Here is an 8,157-nt window from a genome sequence, read left to right on the forward strand (position 1 = left end):
TTTAAAATTTTTTATCATTGTAAAACTAATACATTATTATTTTGCTTAAAATCTAAAATTATGAAAAAACAGAATTTTTTTTCACGAAACCAACTTTTGATGAGATCGGTTTTTTTTGTAACTCATAATTAAATAATCAATTGTAGACTTAAATTTTTCAGTGAATTATTCATTCAAGAATTAACTATTTCCATGAAATAATACAAATATATTTTATCTCATTTTATTATAATAGGTATTTAAAAATATTTGATTTTTCAAATTTTTTTTAAATTTATTTTTAATAGAATTTGTTTTGGAATAAAAAACTTAATACAAATTTTCTCGTCCGTTGTTTAAACACCAACTATCAAAAGTCTTGAAAACATTAATAATTATAATATTTTTTTTATACATATCTAAAGTGTTTAGTTTTGAAATTTTTAGGAAAAATCACTCAAATTTTCAAAGTATTTTGTAGTATGCAGTATAAATTTTAATTTAGAATAGATTAAATATTTAAACGAAAAATAATGATTTCATATGCGTCAATTGCGAAGTTCACGGACGAATTTGTTGGGTACATAGATATACGAGAACATTAGCGAAGTCGTATTTTTGTAATAGTCGTAATGAAACATTAAAACGTAAACATAATAATTTCTGTTCAAAAATGATTTCCTCTATAATATAGTCGAAATAGTCGGATATAAGCATAACCATAATAAATTATAATTGATATTAGCGCTATGCCAGTTTGATATAATGATAATATATTTTGTATAAATAAAAAAAACTAACTCCGGGTTTTATGTACTGTGTAGATGTTTATACATAAATATATTGTCGGCATTATCGCATTAATGTTTAATAAATGTCTTAGGCATCAATAATTGGATATTTTGACGTTTACTAATCACTAAACGACGATTATTAATTTTAAGTAATCTGCCTGAAATTTGTTATATAACTACGATTAGCTTAACCTAACCATGCTATAAATCAAAATACATAAACAAACAGCAGTGAATATTATAACATTATTTAATGACGAGTGGTTTAATTCATCGGAGTATAATGGCAATACAGATGATCGAATACTAATAGATTAAGTAAGACTAAGTATTAATTTTGTCATTTAAATAACTATATTACATGTGATTACTGATTTGCTATCCCCTTAATTATATCACATAATATTAATAATTTACACCACACACCTATTAATAGTGCTAAATGTCACCTATACGGCTATACCACCTCGCATTGATTACACATTACATTTATTTACCCCCGTAAGCGTAGATACCCCATTTACGAAACCTAACGATTAAATTAACAATAACTGCTAGTTAGAATTATTTCTCTCGCTTTTTTGAAGTGCATAAAATATAATGTACGCCTCTCTCAGAAAAAAAAAAATTAATCGCCTTACAGCTATGGTTTACTTTACACCATTAAAGATGTTTTTAAACTTTACATGACTTAAAGTTATTAAATATCGATGCATTAGGATATTTTACTAAATTTTATTCTTTGAACTTTTTAATTCTCACCTTGATATTTAATAAATAAATAAATATAATATAATATATTTAAAAATTTTAGTTATAAAAAGATATGAAAAAAAAAAACTAATAAACTGTATTATATTTTAATAATTAGGTATATATATCAATCAAAAACGAAATTATGTTATAAAATAATTTTAAATAGGTTCGACCAGGGGATAATATTCGCCTTACTAAATACGATTCTGCAACTATATGAATACTGAATACCTACTGGCTACTTAACAATTCGGAATTTACATCAGTGTATTGTATTAGTTTACACGTAACATCTAATATCTTTCACAATTTATTTTAAATTTAAAAAAATATGAAACGTATTAACTACGTGTACAATATTGATTCCATTTATATATATTATTTAGATAGATATAAATTGAGAATACTCCAAAGTTAACGATTATAATTTTTAATCCTTCCGTTTAACATTCAAATTATTCGCTTAACACACTTATTAAGTAAATACTTAAAACAAAGTATTTAGGTATTATAGCATACTCAATAATATTCACTGTCTAAATTGCAGCATATGAAACGTTACTACATAAAATTTGTTGTGACTTTATGTGCCTCGAAGGATGTAATTTTTTTAATTTAGTATAATATTATGTTTCAGAAATATTTCTTTAAATTATACTCAGGTATATTTTAACTAAATAGGTAGGTATCTATTGTAATAATATGATAAAAATATGAAAATAAAAATAAAAATCACAATAATTGTCGCCGACAACATAGGATTCTATTAATTGCTTACCTATTTTTATTTATTTGGAACAATGTGACATTGGGCTTTGTGGTGAATTTTCAAAGACTTATAATGGCGAATTTCAAAAGAAAAAACAGCTCAAGGTTAAGTGATCGTTTAGATTTTAGATTTAGATCATCATTGACATCATTCAATTATAAATAATTTATATTTTATACAAAATAGGATTTACAAGACTACAAATCACACATTCTTATTATAATGCCAATCAAACCGCAATCTATCAAACTGTAATACACATTTCAACATTTTCATGTGATTTTCACAAATTATAAAATATATATAACTACTTAAAACTACTGTTGAGTGATTTTTTTTAAATAAAATCCAAAAATAAATAAATATAAAATATAATATAATCAAATAATAATTAGTATTTTCAATATTTAACCAGGCACGGTTCTAGAGTTTTTAAAATATAATATATTACGCATGAATACCTACAATACTACTATTCTTAAACATATAATTATAAATATTTTTAGAATATGATGGTGATTGATGTGACACAAATTGGAGGTTTAAGATTTAGTTGTTCTTATTTTTAATTGATCTTTATTTCGCTTAGTCAATTTGACCTTTATCGCTACAGAAATTTAAATTATAATAACTATACATACTCGTATTTACATATATATATATTATATTATATATTCATACGGATGACAAAGAAAAATAACGAGCTTAATATACATTATTGTTATGTATAATGACATCGTAATATTAATAATGGTAGTAACCAGTAGGTAGGTAATAAAAAACAAACATGAGGCAACGATACAGAAATATTTTATTATGATAATATTATTCTAGTTAAATCTATCAACATATTCACTTAGAGTTTATACTGTATTTAGTGCATACAACTTGACACTTGTAATCTAATTCATCTAATTTATTCAGTATGATAGCTAGATACACAATTAATTATAATTTTTCGTAATTAATACTTTTTTTTTTTAACACACAAAAATAACCGGGCAAGCGACATTACAAAGACGTTAGCCTTAACAATGTATCGACTTTCCCTGCAAATTACTGATTTCTAGACGCTCCAACATGACTTTCAACTTACGGGATGTAAATTAGAGTTTCCGTTAAACTAAATTCACGTTTTCCACACCTAACCACCGTAGGCGGATTGCAAGCGCCCGAATCGAGTTAGACACCTGTAGCTACAGTAATTGTTTAAATTGAATTTTAAAATAAAAACCTACGAAAATAACAACTGTACATTGTATATGATAATGAATTAAAAATGTTTCAACCTTACAACATATGAACCTTGATAAAGTAGATGAATATAAAATAAGTCAAAGTTATCAATTATCTTATATAAGTTAAGTATAGGTGTTTACCAGCGATTTTCAATAATATTATTTGCAATTATTACTTATTAATTTATATAAGACAATATACTTAATATTATTTTTTTTAATATAACATATTATTTATAATGTTGTTTGGTTAACAGTAAATGGTAGTTTTAACTATCGATACTTTCCACTATACTTAAATGGTAGTGAATAAGTAAAAGTCTTTTCCAATACCAAATGCAACTATACAAGTATATAATCATCAATCAGTAATCATTAAAATCACTTATTATATCTAAGATCTCGTTAATGGAATCAGTAGTTGTTTATAGAGTCACAGAAATAATTTTATATTTAGTTATTGCTTAAACGCACGAAATCTGATTACAAATACATAACAATCATTATAATATATTGCATTAAAAATGTTTAATCCACGTTAGATATAACGTAGATTTGAGTTATGTTAATAAGAGAAAATAATGTCAAGCATATGTTTGTAAAAATCGAAAACAAAATTATTAAACACTATGCATATTAAACGTACAGTTTATAAATATATTCATGCAAAAAATAATACATATATTATAGGTACCTACGGTAAATTAAATAGTTTGGAAACCCATTGAGGATTTTAATTTGTTTTGCTTCTATAAAGTAAAATATTTTACCTTCTCTACGTTTAGAAAATCGTTTTTAAAACTAAAACCTATACCTAGAATCTACATTTACAGTCTATACAAAGATAGATTAATATTATACATTTATAATATAATATAATCGAACCATTATTATAACACTTTTAAAAACTAAAATCATGAGTTATCTGTATTTTATTACACAATTTACATATAAGGAATGACATTATTTATAGATATTATACTATTCGGATATGAATATCGGTATGACGGTATATATATATAAAATATATTAACTATCAGCGCAAATATGTAATGACATTTAATTTTGATTTCAATAATAATATTAGTTGATTAAAATTTCGAGAAAGTGATATTTTTTACCAATTAATAATATATATTTAATTATTCATATTCTCTATTACTAGTATATTTAGCATATTCACATCGTAGAAACTTATATTATTCAGTAAAGTAAATTGAAAAGCTCGAATTTAAAGTAAGCATGGACTTTTGATGAATATATGAGTAGGCCTATATCTATTATAATATAATATATTAATAAATTATATTATGTACCATTATTATATTTATACATGTTTAAACATTAAATCATAATTTGTATTTTTAAATGTATATCATACTACACAACAGATTAAAGAGTTAAAAACAAATTCCATACTTATAATTAACATAGGTATTGCTATAGCTATTTAAATATTTTAAGCACCAAAACGTGTTTTTTTTTTTTCAATACATTCCATATTTACTTGTCTTGGGAAGGACTGCGAATCGAATAAAAATAATTTATATAGAACTCCTGGCTAATTTTAGAAAAATGAGAAGAAATATACACAATACGCACCGTATAACTATACAAAACGTTTTAAAATTATTAAAATTTCGTTTGTTTTTTTTTAATAATTTTACAGTCGAAATTGCCTATAACGCTTTATAAACCGTTATATTAGCACCCTCATAAAATGTGTCTCTTAGAGAATACAATAAATGTATATGTTTTAAAACATAGGAGGCGGAGACCCCTCAGGCCTGGACTAAGATTTGACCTTGATTTTTATCAAATAACAAGTACCTAGTTCGTAAATAATTGAGTGTACATAAACGCATGTTTATAGTACAAGTATATATTAGTTTTTACAATAGAGTGTGTAGTCGTGTAGATGTATAATAATACGATATTTATAATTGTTCAGAATACTTAATAATAATATTTAGAGGGATTCTAATAAATAACTAAATAAATAACGTATACAACACCTGTTGACTATAATAATAGTAAAGTGATACAGTTCTGATAATTATATGTATTTAGGTAGATGTATAGATAATATTTATATATCAACATACTTACATACCTACGCTGTAGAATAATTTAAACAGTTTGAGTTGACGTATTGACGTCAGTTGGAAAATCGTTACTTAGAAATTGGAATAAGTGATGAATGGACACACATGTAATATTAGCACTAAAAATAGTTTTAAAAATTGAAAACATTGCACGAAGTAAAACTTATTGTAGCCCTCCAAAGTTATAATTATGGAAACGTGGGTAATTATACATAGGTAATGATAAGTGATAACACTTCTGCTATATATATACACAGTAATACTTTTTTTAAACAAACAATACATTATAGTATATAATATATGATACACTGCAGATGCTGCTCATAAAGCCGGATTAGGAATGTAAAATCGAAAAAAAAATTATAAATTTTGAAGCAATGACGTATATACGTATCATTTTTATTACCATATTTTAAACGGTGACATAAATACGTATACATCCTAAGTATAGGTATATGATATAATACACGCCAATTTTGAAGATAAACGCTGTAAAATAAAGAAAAAACATTGGTAGTAAAACCGTATGAATATAATATATTAAATGCTCCCCATGACTAAACTTTTAAAAATTAATGTACTTAACCGTAATTATTGTTCGTTAAAATATTAAAAACAATTCGTCCCGTAAATGTTCAAAACACTTGAGTTTACAAACTTATGTATGTGTGTGAGCGGGGGAGGGAGATTAATAAATAATAACACTTTCACACTTGACTTTTCACTATAAAAAAATAACGCAAAAGTTAAAAACCAAAGCATTTTTTCTATTTTAAAACGTGTACACATAACACATACACACATTACTGTAAAATCAATATAATAATATTACTCTAAAATATTGCTATTTTCTCCACTCAAATTTTAAAAATATATACATTTATACTATGAATGTTAATAGTTATGAGCTAGCTGGTATTCAAAAGTCCATTATTATTTTAATGTATTTGTTCATTAGTATTAAAATGAAAAATTATTTTTATCAAAGACTAAAGAGTAATAAGAAATTTCAGCTAGTGAAAAATTTTTCCATAAATCGTGTTAGGTTGTGTGATAGACAACCACTATCCTCTTTTCACTCTATTACTGATTGAATAAAAAATGTGGATGGTGCAACTGAAATTTTTTTTGTTTCTCTTACAGAATGTTCACGCTGCTGCTGTGTATAACATGACGTATTGTTTTACTTTAAGAATATTTCATGTAATATGACGTGCACGAAAGGCTAATATAATATAATATTACCTGTAGGTATTACGATTATAATAATATAGTATGCGTAGATATGTTTATAAATTATAAATTAATATTGATAGGTCGTCAACTTGTGTGTATACTTACGTAACTAATATCTTTAAAAACAATAAATAATAATAAATAATAATACTACTCATTACACCTACTCAAGTACTCAAATGTAATTTGTACAATATATTCTTATTTTATACTCTACATCAACGTTTTTGTGTACGATGCCACAATTCATTAAACTTACGCCTTTTGACGATCAATTGGTATTTTGATTAGGCAAACTATATATTTTAGTTTTTGGTAAATTTTCTAGAACGGAGGGAACGTTGAAAATAAACTGGCAATTAAGTTTTCAATTTACTAACTGTGACTACGATTTTTGTTCCCATCACTCTTAATAAAGATTATAGACGTATACTCGTATGCAAAACAAATCTTGTTTTTTTCATTCTTATGAGTTCTTCGCGATTGTTTGCAATACTTCAATCATCTCACAATAACGCGTAGGAGGTCGTACCATAACGAAACAAAAGTCAAAAACGATCAGTGCAGTTTGGCAAGTGGTCGGCAAAATGCCGATAATCGATAATCGGTATTCTTAACACTCGTAATGTTCTCGTGTTCTAAGTCTAAACGTTTAAGATTTGATGAGATTTCGTATAAAATATCGGGACGTCGACGTAAAAGATTTAGGAAACGACGAGCCAACAACAACGATATGGCGATTAAAATGTCCAGCGCAACAGCACAGACGCACAGTATATATACATGAGATGAGTATTGTTCGTCATTCGCTCTAGTACCTACTTCGAAATATGTAGAAATGGGTTTATGTTTTTTTTTTTATTAATATTCATCACGTTAAAAAATCTACGACGTATTTTTAACACACACGTTGCGTAAATTTTATTTCATGTCGCATTATATTATACCTACTGCAGACGGACGCCGGTACACTGTTCGTAAACGTTAATATAGTGTACCTATATAATATCATAAATTAAAGATTTCCTTTTTTTTTCTTCTTGTTTTCCAGAGTTCCCCTTCGCGCGCGGCGGCATTTCTGTAGGTACCTACGTCGGAATTCGCGACGTTTAGTGATCGTCCATCACACGAAGTTCAGAAAGGAAAATTAAGAAATACTGTGAACAGTGTGAACTGCTCGCCGGCGCAAGTAACGTGTTTAATTTTTATAGCTGGTATAGGTATATCGTGTTATTATAAATGTGTTTGTGAATAACGTTACTACGCGTCGGATACACACG

The sequence above is a fragment of the Melanaphis sacchari genome, unplaced genomic scaffold (genome assembly GCF_002803265.2).
Source record: "Melanaphis sacchari strain LSU unplaced genomic scaffold, SCAv2.0 Contig19_pilon_pilon, whole genome shotgun sequence".
Taxonomy (NCBI): Eukaryota; Metazoa; Arthropoda; class Insecta; order Hemiptera; family Aphididae; genus Melanaphis; species Melanaphis sacchari.